Below are 15,002 nucleotides of genomic sequence, written 5' to 3' on the forward strand. Positions count from 1 at the left end.
TGTGTATTGGAGCGAGACTGAGCCAACTGATGTTTGAGTTGCTGGATTTGAGCATTGCTCTGGTCTAAGATAGCTATGGTGGATTTAAACTTCTCTTTTTGGGCAGCTCTCACCTCCTTCATATCTTGACTCTCCTTCTGTAACTTATCCCTCTCCTCTGTTACAGCAACCACTTGAGACCTAGCTTTTGCCAACTCAGCTTTCAACTTAGAGATTTCGGCTTTTTGAGTATCCACGAGCATACTCTGCTGCTCCATTTGCATACAAAGGTCAGAGAATTTCTCCTGAGCAGAGACTAACTCAGTATTAAGCTTATTCAGTTTCTCCTTAGACTGCTGAATTTCATCATAAAATGAAAAATATAATTGCTGGATACAGGCAGTCATCGAAAGTTCAACAGAACTCTGAATATCCTTGCACAGGAACGGAATAGCATCTCCTGTTACCAGGCGGTGAACAGAAGGAATAGTAAGTTCTAGTATCCCGTCTCTATGGGCTCTGAAAAGATTTAGCGTCTGAAGGAATGCAGGCAAGGTACTGCAAGACTGGGCAGGAACTGTCACTGGAACTGGAGGAGGAAGAATAGGCACTGACTCAGCCACCCTCTTGAGGCGTTTTCTTTGAATGACAAGGGGAGGAGGAGAATCATCATCCTCAATTATCACATCATCATCTTAATTATGAGGCAGAGGAGGAACTACTGGAGGATCAATTGGAGGTAAAGGAACTTCCTTTGCAGGGACAGCATGTAGCAAGAAGACATAGAGGAAGGACCCAAATGTAACATTAGTCACATTTCCTCGAGTAGCTCGGATAAAGTGGTGATCCATCTTGGAGAGGAGGGAGGTACTCCAATCAATAGTTATGCCTTTCAAAATCATTCGTGAAGCTGTAAACAACTCCTTGGAAAGATAATGAGATGGGGATTTCGCAGGCATGAACTTGTCCTGAAGGAATTGGCATAGCTATTTCCATAGGGGATTTGAAATCATGGAGACACCGACTCCTGACGTGGTAATGACCTTCTTCGGATCAAGAACATCTTGAGTTTGCTTCTGCAACAGCTTCAAAATATCGTCATTGGCGAACAACTGTCTGGTAGCAGAGACAGACTCCCCACGATATGGCAGACCAAGAGCCTTGCCTAGACTCTTCGGTGTCAGAAGAACAGTAGTGCCACGGACTGGACCAGACCTCTTACTGTAAGAGGTTAAAAACTCGTCACAAATGGTAGGATCATCTGGAACCAGTGGAAAAGAAAGGCTCACGAACTTGGACAAGCCCGCTTTAGCGACAACGTCCGAATCCAGTAACAAAGCATAATCATGTAAAGTCAAAGGAACATACTGGATCAGGGGAGGAGTAGGAGAGGGCGCCATTCAGATGGTTACACACACACACCACAAACACAGACAAACAAAGAGAATGCCTGCAAAGCAACAGACGAAAACCAAGGATAAGATATCAACCAAAGTGGTAAAACGTGACTCGACCAACTATCCCCAAGCAAACCACAGCCTAGAAAAAATTCGATATGATCTCTACACATATGCAACCGAAAGCTTGGTGAATATACATAACAAACAATCACCCGATATCCCCGTGTCAGACAAAAAAAAGAAAATGACAATCCGTACCCTTAACCGTATCAAGGAAACTGAACCAAAACATAACAACAACCCACACATATCATGACCACAACTTTGATAATCAGATTTGACCATGGAGACAACTCCGAAGACTTCACGTATCCATCTCACGAACCATATTTATTGAAAAATGGGAAAAAAATGCAGTGAGGAGAAGTAGTTTAATGAACGGTTCATTTTATGAATTATTAAAAAATGGGTGAATTTTTAATTAAGTGTTAAACCTTAACAAAAAAACGGCGGTTCCTTCTTAAAATTTTAATTACAAATTATTAGGTTGAAACGGTGCTTTAACGCAACCCGGACTTCATTACCAAACTGACTCTCTAAATGCAAATTCATTTATTAAAAATTAAGGTGATGTGGAGCATTTTTTTGCCAGCGCGTGCTTTTGTGACGGCTGGTTCATTTTTATTATAAATATTAAGGTGCCTCTAAAACGCACGTAGCGCGTACTAACTGAACGGTGGGTTGATTTAAATTAGAAAAATGTGTGTTTGGCGCGAGCGCGCGCGCCATGGTGGTGTTTAGGATTCATGTTAAAAATTAAGCGTGAATTTTGGGGTAGCGGAAAAAATTTTAAAAATATAAAAGAAAAAATACCTGAAAGTGGGTATATGTATATGCAATGAATGCGCACGTCTCAATCCCTAAAATATAGGTCAACAATCCAAAAAGAAAAACCACGAACTGAAAATAATTGGACACATGACATAGCAAGATTAGTGTATATAAACTTGTTTGGATAACTAATGGCGTATATGTTGTTTTTTTTTTTTAAATAATGTTGTGTATTGTTGATTGTGTATTTTGATTTTTATGTGTTTTTGTTTGTTGTAATGTTTTTTTTTCGTGTTTTTGTTGATCTTTGTGGCAAAATTTTGACGATGAAACGCATATAAAAATGTTGAAGATTTTCAGCATCAATCCACCACGTGTAATCAAGGTATCTCGATTTTTCCAGATTTTTCAGCTTGTGTTTGAAATTAAAGAGAGTTTTTCATGAATTTAGGCATTTAATGAAGCATTTTTATCATAAAATAATAATAGAATAAATTGGCATAGCATTTTCAACCTAGGAAATATACCAAAAATAAGCAAAGAAGTTGATGAAATTTTTAGAAATTTTTCTGCAATTAAATTGGTATTTTTACCAATTTTAATGAATTTTTGTTCATTTTTGAAAGAATTTTTACTTTTAAAAGTTTCTTAAAATTTTTTCTGAGATTTTCAGTTTGGAAAAATATTTCAATTGACTGCAGAAATATTGGGAATTTTTTTAGGAATTTTCTGTAATTTTTTTGGATTTTAATTGATTTTTAATTAATTGTAAAATTTTAAAATGTGTTTTTAGGATTTTTTCGGGTTTGGAAATTAAAAATTCGGGAATATATACCCGAGAATGGATTCCGTGTCAACTGCGTGTGAACAGCTGGCCGGTGCACACGTCACACCGCACACAAACAACCGCATGGGAACAACCCACTGCGTGGGAGACCGTGGTGTGAAAGAAAAGGGGGGGTGTGGGGCTTAAGAGGGGGTGAGTGGGGGTGAGTGGGGGGTTGGGGAAGGGAAACCAGGATTAGGGGGGTGTGAAGGGGGGCTTATGAGGGCTAAGGAGGGGGAGTGTGTTAGAGGGTGGGAAGGGGGGCTGATGGGGGGTGGGGGTTTGTGGATGGGGACGTGAAGGGGGGCTTGTGGGGGGGTGGGAAAGGGAGGGGGAGGAGGCGGGCCCAGGGAGGGGCGACGACAGCCAGGCGGGGCGGGGCGGGTCGCAGGGATGGACGGCGGCGGCAGAATGGCACCTGGGCGGCTGGTGGTGGGGCTGGTAGAGAGGGCCCAGGCAAGGGAGGCGGAAGGCATCAGAGGAGTGGGGGACACCGAAGGCAGAGCGGCGACCACAGGGCTCGAGTGGCAATCGCCCGAGGAGGAGGCAGGACGGCAGTCAGCCCCAAGAGGTGGCATGACAGATAGGCGACCTGGTTGGTGGCTGGGTTATAGGCAGGCAAGCGGCACGCCAACACATGCAATGTGGCGAAAGGAATCGGGAGGTGGCGTCACCAACGGTGGGAGGCAGGGCAAGCGGTTGTTGCACCGTGTGGCAATGACGGCAACACTGTGACGAAGGACCTGCGAGGTGGCCAACGACAGTCGGTGGGCGCTTTGAAGGCCCAAGCAGCGTGGTGAGATGCTGGCGGCTAGTCGACAACCATTCAGCCACTACAAGAGGGTGTCAACCGAGCGAGTCCACAAGCGACGGTGAGATGCATGGTGGGGAGATCCATATCACGGGTGGCACATCGCGCAGTTGACTGGTGGTTGGCGAGAGGGTGCTAACGGCCGGTGGCTCTGGCAGCAATCGGCGACGGGAGGGCTACGGGGGCAAAAGGAAGGAGGGTGGAAGAAGGAAGAAAGAAGGAGCAAGGAACGAGGGGGAGAGGAAGGAGAGGGGGGGCGGGTCTTCAAGGAGGAGGGGAGACGGACGAGGAGGTTGGAAGGGTGGAGGGAGAAGGTGAGAGGATGGGGGAGATAGTGGGGGAGGGTCGGGGAGAGAGAAAGAGGCGTAGGAGAGAGAAAGAAAAAAGAAGAAGAGAAAGAAGAAGAATAAGAAAGAGAGAGGGAAATGGTTGGGACGCGGGGAGGTGCCTGGGGAGGTTTTTTTTTTTATAAAAAGAAAATAAAATTAATTAATAAATGAATTAGTTAATAGAGAAAGAAAAGAGAGGGAAAGGTGGCACGCCCCCGTCCCGCGCGCATGCGTGGGGCGGGGGTAAAAAAATTTGCGTTGATGGAACCCAACGGGGCGGGGACGTCAAGACGCAAGTCGGGGACGCGATGGGGGCATCTCAAGACACGGATATGTTCTGTTTAGTCCTAATAGCTTCTGTTGAGCTTCTGTTTTGTTCTATTTTCTCTCTGTATGGAAGGATGGAGTATTGATTGATAGGGTTTAAGATTGTTTGAAAGCTTATTGAGTGATTTTTGATGGTTTGGAATGGTTTTGATATGAGTTATGTGGTTCTGATGCTTTCTGTTGACCTTCTGTAACTCTCTGTTGAGCTTCTGTGAGCCTCTGTAGACCTTCTATATGCTTCTGTATGTATTCTGTTGGATGAGAGTGTAACTTGGGAAAGTTTTCTAGCCTTGGAAAGAGGTGAATACAAGTGCAAAAGAGCTAAAAGAAGTCAAAGAAGTAGCTGCTGAAGACTCAAGTAAAGACTGGAGTGAAGTGAGAGTGGTGAGCTATGAAAAAACACTGTAGTGGCTTTGGTGACTCTTCATATCAGACATACCTCTTGGGAGGTGCATCCACGACCTAAGAAGGATTATTGAGGGTTATTATGAGAGTATTGTAGTGAGGGTATGATGTACTATTGATAGAGAGAGAGAGAGAGCCAGAGATAGTCAATTCTATCAAAACGGTATAACTGTATATGAGAGATTGAGAGAGAGAACTATGAAGACATTGAAGATGAATAATATGTGATTGATTTCCATTTTAAGATGGTGTATTCTTTTGTTTTCTTTGTTCTATTGAAGAATTCTATGAAGATGTTGAAGATTATGGTTAATTCTATCAAATCCGTGGGAGATATCTACTATGATGCTGCGTGAAGAATTGTTGTTTTCTTTGTTTTGATGATCAAAAGAATGAAATAAAAGCTTGTTGATGTTACAAGATAGATTTTCTTGCAAGAGAATTCTCTTTTTCTTGGTGTTCCTCTTGGGGCTCCAGTTAATAAAGCTGAAAGACTGAAAATGGGAGGACTTCTCTATCCATTAGAGATTCCTTCAAGAAAATGTAAGAGTATCTCCATAGACTTTATTGTTGCATTACCCAGAACACAGAGGGGGCACGACTCTGTGTGGGTGATTGTGGATAGGTTAACCAAAATGGCTAGGTTTATTCCAACTTCAACTGATGTTAAAACACCAGAATTGGCTAGATTGTTCGTAGAGAACATATACCAATTATATGGCCTTCCAGCAAATATAGTTTCTGATCGGGATAGAAAATTTGATAGTCAATTTTGGCATGCGGTATTTAGGAAGTTGGGTACTAAACTTAGCATGAGTACGACGGACCACCCGCAAACAGATGGGCAAACTGAAAGGGTTAACCAAATCCTTGAAGATATGCTCAGGGCATATGTAAGTAAAAGGCAAACTAATTGGGAAGAGTATCTACCGATAGCAGAGTCTGCATATAATAGTACCAAGCACTCTTCCACTTGATATAGTCCATTTATGTTAATGTATGGGTTTCATCCCAGAGCTCCTCATGCAATAGGACTACATAAGGAAAAGGTTCAGGCAGCCAAGGATTTTTTGGAGGATATGAATAGTATGTTAAAATTTGCTCAAGAAAATATTAAGAAAGCTCAAAATCGAGCTAGAGCTTACGCAGATCCTCACCGAAGAGACGTCTCCTTTGAAGAAGGAGAATTGATCTATCTTAAAGTGCCTGAACAAACTAAAACCATGAAAATGGGACGATGTCCAAAGCTTTCACCCAGGTATTGTGGTCCTTTCACAATACTTGAAAAGGTGGGAGAACAGGCTTACAAGCTCCAACTACCTGTTGGTAGTAAAATACATCCAATTTTTCAAGTAAGTAAGCTAAGGAAGAAGCTGGGTGATTTGAATAATTTAATCTTAAATGATAACATTAAGGAGCTATTAGATGACCAATCTAATCCACATGAACCAAAAAGAATATTAAATGTTTGTAACAGACGAACAAGGAATACTATTTATCAAGAATATTTGGTCAAGTGGAAAGATTGTTTAGAAGAAAGCTCAACGTGGGAGCGAGTAAGTACCCTAAGGAAAAGGTTCCCCAGTATCGTTTTCGAGGACGAAACCGATTCTTAAGGGGAAGAAAATGTTACATTAATAAGGTAAATTACGGAAAATAGGCGCGAGGGACGACCGTCCCGGGGCCTTGGACACCCGAACGGGGTTTAGGGGAGCCTAGAATGAACTAGAGTCCAAGAATAGTAGGACTCACTAAAGGTTGACGGCTAGCAGTTGAATCACAATGAGAGTTGCCAGCAACTATCTAGGCAAGGTTGGGAGGAGAAATGGGTCTCGTGCCACTATTCTGAGGATCATCAGTTGTCTCTGTGTGGAATCGGCTCTTAGTGAGTTTGATTGAACCTAGTTCCATGTTTTCATTTCTGCTCATCGTATCATTGGCCTTTTAGAGACAGACGTGACACCAGCACACGTATCTGGCAGAGCAGGGTACTTTGACGAATGAAGTCTGACGAATGTAGTTTGACGAATGCACTGTGACAAACGGACTATGGCAGCAGGACGAATGAATGCTGTGGCAGCAGTGACGGATGTACTGTGCCAGTAGTGACGAATGCAGACACTCTCTCAGATTGACATGAATGCAGACACTGCAAATGTACTGTGGCAACAGTGACGAATGCAGACACTCTCTCAGATTGCAGACACTCTCTTAGACTGACTTGAATGCAAACTGACATGAATGCAGACACTGTGAATGTACTGTGGCAGCAGTGACGAATGCAGACACTCTCTCAAATTGCAGACACTCTCTCAGACTGACATGAATGCAGACACAGTGAATGCACTGAGATTGCAAATGTACTGAGACTGATGTGAACCTTGCATGCTGTGTGGACTGGAAACTTACGTGATTTCAGACTGACGCACATTAACATTTCATGCTATAGCCATATCTTATGATGCAGCCACATTGACAGTCTATGATATACTGACAGTTCATGCTAGAGTGATAGTTTATGTCACTGGTTTACTACTCTACTCAGACTGTAAACAGTTTTATGCTATAGCGCATACTATAATTACGATGGAAGAAACTGACAATGAAGGAATCACAAAACCAACCATGGAGACAATGTTTCATACACCACCAAAGAACAGGAGATACAAAATCTATGGGCGTAAAACCCGAGATTGGAATGTCTCTCCAGGGTCAAGTAGATATGGGAAGACATCCCGCAAAATTAATGAAACACTATATGAGGAGATGTTGACCATACTCCGTGCCGAAATACGTACCATGAGGAAGGAAATGGAAAAGGACATACAAGAGCGGGTTCGAGCTGAAATGATGGAAGAACTGAAAAAGGAGATGCAACAAACATTGGATGCACGCATGGCAGAGAAAGACTCATTGATCTCTAATCTACAAGAAGAACTAGAGGAATGCAAAAAGAAACTGAACGCACAAAAGGAACCACAAACCACACCGGAACTACAAAAAGAAATGGATGTTTTAAAAAAGGATATACACATCTATGCAAGTGTGGTGGAAGGCACCCAAAAGAAAATGAAGAATGTTGAGAATACCGTCAAAGAAAATGCAGAATGGATAGATGTGGCAAAAAAGAACAAAGGAATGCATGGCAACAAAGTGGAAGTTATGAATGCCACCTTGGAAGAAGAGGCAAAAAGACGGGCACGCGCACTCCACGTAAGAGTGGTTGGACTAGATGAGAAAAGCTCCTCAATTGAAGATGCTACAGCTCTTGCCACCAAAATTGGAGCTGCAAATGTATCCATCATTGGGGCTTGGCAAGTTGGGAAAGCTGACACAAAAACAAAAGTCCTCATCTTGAAGTTTAAAGACTTGGAAAAGAAGAGAGCCTTCCTCTCCAAGAGGATCGCTCTCAAAGGAGAAAATATTTGGCACAGCTCCTGGCACTAGCTTGATCTCATGATCCACTTCTCTTTGAGGTGAGAGTTCTATCAACTCTTCAGGAAATACGTCCACGTACTCCTTTAGCCATGAAGGTTCTTTACTAGACTCATGCTTCTGATCTAACTTATTGAGCTTAATCAGGTAGACAAGTAGTCCCTTTCTAACTCCCTTTATAATCTGAGATGCTTTGGCCAATTGAAATTTTGGCTTTCTAGCCTCTCCTTGAGTTGTGACCAATTCCCCTTCAGAGTTTTGAAAGGAAACTTTGCCCTTTCCACAATGAATGTGGGTGTCATTAGGTTTAAGCCAATCCATTCTAAGTAGACATGAAGACCTCACCCCAGCCCAGTTAGCCCACAGGAGGGAAAATATGCCACGTGTTCTAGAGGCACGGAAAGCAGGTAAATGGGCTGTATACAGAGATGGAAGAGTCATCATCACACAGAAAAGGACGGCATGACGGTGTGTGGCCTATGAGACCCTAAAGTTCACACTATGAAATTGCAATGGCTCCCTTAAGACAAATATAGGTTATTTTGAGGATACTTTCAAAGGGATAGACATTGCTATGTATACTGAGACACATCAATGTAAAGACAGCCGTTTACCTGATGTATATGGATATACATGGGAAAGTGTATATCGCCCTCAGCCTAGATGGCCTGGAGGAACGAGGGGATCAGGAGGTGCGGCAATTCTATTTAGAGAAGAGCTCCGAGATACAGTCCAAGTGGTACATAGAGATGTAGAGGCAAGATACATGTAAATCAGGTTACGTACAAGAACAACTCGAGACATGTATATTGCCATGTGCTATTTTCCCCCTGCATACTCTAAGTTTGCCCCTAAAGAGGCATCCCCGTATACACCTCTATATGAGGAAATAATGGGATACATGAGAATTGGGGATGTTCTACTAGCAGGAGACTTTAATGCACGCACAGGAAACAACCAATTTGCTTTCTTTGACACTAGTGATGAGATGTTCAAAGATATTGCATTAGATGAAGTGGGAATAGTTAGATCAGCCCAAGATAGAGAGATAACAGAATATGGAACACACCTACTCGCATTGGGAAGTGCACATGGTTTGGCTATCCTTAACGGGCTACCGCAGTGGCCAAGATCTAATGGCTTCACATGTTGGAATAACAAGAAAGGGTCAAGCACAGTGGACTATTTGATTGGATCACCCAGCTTGCTACCTGACATAAAAAGCTTTGAAATCTCAGATAGACCAATTGGATTAGTAGCAGACCATGCTATTCTAGCTTTCACAATGCAATATGGGCATATACACGAAGCACAGTCACACATACCAAAATTACCACGCTATGATTTTGTGGAAGCGACCTCACACATATACAGCACTACTGTGTGAGATGCATTGAGGGAGCTAGACACACGTCTCTCTGGATGAGTTTACAGGACAGTTGGCCGAGATAATACACACTTCAGCAGCATACGCTTTCCCACACACTACACCGTCAGATGAACCTCCACGAGGTAATGTCCCACAGAATGGCTGGTAGGATGATGAGTGCAGAGAGACACGAGCATGTTTTCAGTGAGAGATGGCACTTGGCATATGTACACATAAGCATGCTCGAACACTCTTCAGACGGTTGGTACGCAAAAAGAAGCAGGAATACTCGAGCAGACTAGAAACAAAAATGTATTCCATGTTCTTGGGGCAGGACAGCAAGAGAGCATGGAAAAAGATGCACGAGAACCAGCCACCCCTACAAATTACTAGACTAGATGATTGGCATGGATATGCTTGCACACTCTATGATATTCCTGGCCAAGAGCCTATGCCACTCCTCTCAACCTCAAGACCAGCAAATTGCAGATTTTTCACCAAAAAAAAAGTGAGGAATGCCATATGGAAACTGAAAAATGGAAGAGCCTAAGATCATGAGGGTTTAGTGGCTGAACACTTCACGCATGCCTGTGATATTCTGGCACCAACGCTGGCTCACATCTTTAATAGGGCAGTTTGTGAGGGATTTCCAACCTGCTGGTCAAACCATATTATTGTGCTGCTCTTTAAGAGTGGAGACCCTGCGCTATCTAGTAACTAACGAACTATCATGATTGGACACATGCTGGCCAAGATATATGGTTCTATCGTGGAACAAGCATTGAGTGAATGGGCCGAGATGCATGGCCTGAGGTCAAAAGGCCAGCCTGGCTTCAGGAGGGGATATACAATATCTTTACGTTGAGGGCAATCATTGAAGAAGGCAAGGCATCAAGAAAAAGATCTATTGCTGTTTTGTGGACTTTCGCAAGGCCTTTGACACAGTGCCACGTGCTAGACTCATGAGAAGAATGCAAAACATTCATGTGCCCGTAGAGATACGGTGGAGTATCTATGCCCTGTATGAGACAGTGACAGGTGAAGTACGAGCACCTGAGGGCATCTCAGATATAGTCAATAGCACCATTGGGGTGAAACAAGGCTGTCCACTTTCACCGACACTTTTTGGGCTGTATATAGATGAAATTTCAGAATATGTGGATAGGACTGGTGGGGCCGGAGCCAGCCTAGCCGGAGTGTTGATACCATTACTGCTTTATGCCGATGATATTGTACTTATATCTGACTCACCTGAGGGACTAAATAGACACTTGGATGCATTATCAGCTTTTTGCAGAGATAAAGATCTTAAGGTGAACCTTGGGAAAACTAAAGTTATGGTATTTAACACTTCAGCTGCTTGGGTGACAAGAGCTGAGGACCAGTTTACTTTTGATGGAGAGCCAGTGGAGATGGTTAGGCAATATGTCTATTTGGGGGTCACATTGAAGGGACCACAGTTCTCTTGGAGAGAGACATCAGAGGCTCGTTTGGCAAAAGCATATGCAACCTTACGTGCATTGGAGAGGCAATGTGCTCACATACAATTTCATGAGCCGCGCACCAAACTGTGGCTTTTTAACACCCTGGTTACACCCACACTCCTATATGGGGCAGCTATTTGGGGTCTGAGTCTCTTTCACACGAGGGGACAGCCTTTGGGAGACCATGATGGACCAAAGAAGGAATACTATAACGGATGGGAGCATATGGAAAGACCACTGGTCATGATGATCTCACGCATGATACGAGCGAAGAGCTCGACCCCACATGAGATTATCAAAGCGGAGTTGGGAGCATCACCCATGGTGGCTGAGGCCTTGGTCCAGGCAAGAAGTGACTTTCATACATAGACTATGGGAGCTCCCCCAAGATAGATACCCATGGCTAGCCCTGGCCTCTTCTAGACAACTAGCAGCAGACGGTGACAAACAATGTTGGTTTGCTCAGATGAGTACATGGATAAGTCTACATGGGCTGCAGATTGACAGACTACCCTCCTTTGACTATAGCCTGGATTGCCCTACACTTGACCTAAGCCGATCAGAGCTAAACCATGTGATCAGAGCAGACATACTGAAGTTAGATACGGAGAAGACCTGGATTCGACCCCCCTCCCCCCATGGCACAAGGATGGCACACTACCAGACCCACTTCCTTCAGGTATCTAAGGATGGTTTCATCACCCAACCCAATTACATGGACACACAGCTGCCCCATGGACTACGCACAGTTATTGGTCAAATCCGCACCTCATCCCACCACCTGAGGATTGAGACAGGCAGATGGGAGGGTATACAAACAAAAGAACGCATATACCCACTTTGCGACAGAGAGCCAGAGACAGAGGAACACTACATCTGCCGATGCACTGTATATTATGATATACGAGGTAGATATCACTGTCTATTTCGAGAGGGTTTTTGACCCCTAATACGGATCATGCAGTTTGAGGATCAAAGATGCTTGGGATTTTTCCTCTTGGAGCTCCAGAGGCGCAGAGCAACAATTCTACGGAGTAGGAGGCCCCCACAACTCAGCTCACATAGACAGAGAGCAGTCACTGACTTTTTCACTCATACACGATAGAGTATGGCAGATACCACTGCTACTGCCACACAGCCTACAGGAGTACATCATCATTGGACCTCATCTTCTGTAGGTGTCCCTTTGGATAGAGCAGTGGCACTTAGCCGGTCTAGGCGCCCACGTCCACCCGGACGAAGGCCTAGACATCCACACCACAGACAAATTAAAGCCATCATTGAGCGCCACAGGAGACAGATGCCGAGACGCCTCAGCCATGCAGAGATACACCTCCCTAGAGAACAGACATATCATTGATGGAGAGTTTTTCTTTATCTACTCTCACTTTCAGATCACTGACATGTTTCCCTTTTATAGGACACTATTTCATTCTTTTTCAGTCTTATAGGCATGTTTTTCATCTTTTTTCTCGTTCCAGATGAGAAACACACCATCATTGTATGTACTGCTTTGGTCTCATAGGCCACATTGGCCTTTTAGAGACATTAATATACTCTCTCTCTCTCTCTCTCTCTCTCTCTCTCTCTCTCTCTCTCTCTCTCTCGTGACATTGGCGTGACGGAGACTAGCGTGACAAAGGCTGACGAGACTGGCGTGACAGACATGACGGAATGGATGCTGACGCGACGGGTGTGACGGAGACTGGCGTAACGCTGGTGTGAGACGGAGACTGGCATGACGGAGGTTGACAAGACTGGCATGACGGGCATGACGGGATGGATGCTGACGCGACACGCGTGACAGGACGAATGCGGACAAGATAGGCGTGACACTGGCATACGTGTCTGACGTGCCTGGTGTGTCGGGGACGCATCTGGCGTTTCGGGGACGCTTGTACTGACTATTGACAGACGTGTCATGAGGACCTAACATGACGTACCTGGCGTGATGTCAGACCTCTCTGACGTGAGGCAGACTTTTTGTGAGCAGGAATATACCTGGCATGAGGCAGACCTGTCGTTCGCAGTATAGTGTTGCAGAGATGTACTAAATGCATTGACGCAGGCGTACTGTATGCAGTGATGTACTGACAGCAAGGTACTGACACAGACCCAGATGCCAAATGTACTGAGATTGCAGACGTAATCAGATTGATATGACACGAATGTACTCAAAATGACATGAATGCAGACCTGGCTGAATATACTGATGCACTGGCTTGTGGACTAGGCAATGACGCATTGACTTTGATTTTGATCATGTCCTGGAGTATACAGTAATGCACTGACTGGGGCTACAATCTGTATTTCTACAGTGACTATAAACAGTGTCAAGTCATTTGGACTCATAAAAGATTGTTGGGGTTACAAAAATTTAGTGAGGGTTTAGGAAAACCCTGGAAATTTGCAGGAATAACAAAAATTGTTATGATTTGACAGTACAAAGTACAAGTTGAGTGGCTTTGCACACAGTGTGTGAGAGATGGATAATGTAGACAAATGCAAACATCAAACCGCGGAAAATGAATATCTGGGAGACGAATCTGATCAAGAACTAACACAACCGTCCATGGAAGCAATGTTCAACACCCCTTCTAAGAACACACAGTACAAGACGTATGGCCGTACGGTCCGTGATTGGACCGTCTCCCCAACATCTGACAGGCATGGAAAGACCTCACACACCATGAATGAAAAGAAATACGAAGAAATTCATCTCATGATTCACTCTGAACAACGAATTATGAGACAAGAATTGGAGAAAGAAATACGAGAGCAAATCAAAGCCAAACTGATGGTAAATTAGAGGGCAGAAATGCAAGACATGCACATAAATATTAAGAATGACTTACAGGCACAAATGCTGTCCGAAATGCACATGCTGAAAACTGAAATGCTGAATATTGTAGATGCCTACAAATCTGAAATCTTAGAACTGGAGAAAGAATTGAATACATTTAAGAAAAAAGAAATGAACGTGCAAGAAGAATTACAAAAAATGAAAGAGGCTTTGAAGGCATGTGAAAGGGAGGTTCACTCATGGGCAGAAGTGGCAAAGACAACACAAAAGCTGATAGAAGAAGCCAGCCCATGGATAGAGGTAGTAAAAAAGAATAAGGGAACATCAGTGAGCAAAACTGGAGTAATGAATGCTACCTCGGAAGAAGAGGCTAGGAGACGGGCTAGGGGTTTCCATGTACGGATAGTAGGATGGGAGGAGAAGAGCAGCCCATAGGAAGATGCTAAGACACTTGCTGACAAAATAGGGGCTTCTGACGTACCTATCATCAATGCTTGGAAAGTGGGGAAAGAGAACTCTAAGTCCAAGGCTCCAATTCTTCGCTTTGGAGACATAGAGAAAAAAAAGGCCTTCCTCTCAAAGACGAGAGCCCTCAAGGGTGAGAAGACTTATTTGGATGAGGACCTTACCCCAACACAAATAGCACATCTCAGAGAACACATGCCCAAGGTTTTGGAGGCTCGCAAAGAGGGAAAGTGGGCTGTTTATAGGGATGGACGAGTCATCATCACTAACAAAATGACTTCATGACGGTACGAGGCCTATGAGACACTTCGGATGTCAATATGGAATTGTAATGGAGCCCTACGCTTGGATGCTGGTTACTTTGAAGATAGCTTTCGAAACATAGATATAGCAATGTACACAGAAACACACCAATGTAAAGGCAACCGACTACCAGACGTGCAAGGATATAGGTGGGAAAGTGCATTTCATCCAACAACTAGAAAACCAGGAAGCACTAGGGATTTTGGAGGTGTGGCCATACTATACCAGGAAGAGC

General features: G+C 43.9%; 1 protein-coding gene and 1 pseudogene across 4 annotated transcripts in view; one reads left to right on the forward strand and one right to left on the reverse strand.

Moving 5' to 3' along the window:
- The window catches only part of LOC148014706 (uncharacterized), a 244,136-nt gene that overhangs the window by 137,504 nt on the left and 91,630 nt on the right, over positions 1 to 15,002 (reverse strand). The window lies entirely within an intron of this gene.
- On the forward strand, positions 10,675 to 12,556 carry LOC148014707 (uncharacterized; annotated as a pseudogene).

This window comes from Lygodium microphyllum, chromosome 25 (genome assembly GCF_053477565.2).
Source record: "Lygodium microphyllum isolate KBCC chromosome 25, Lygodium_microphyllum_v1.1.10, whole genome shotgun sequence".
NCBI classification, from domain to species: Eukaryota; Viridiplantae; Streptophyta; class Polypodiopsida; order Schizaeales; family Lygodiaceae; genus Lygodium; species Lygodium microphyllum.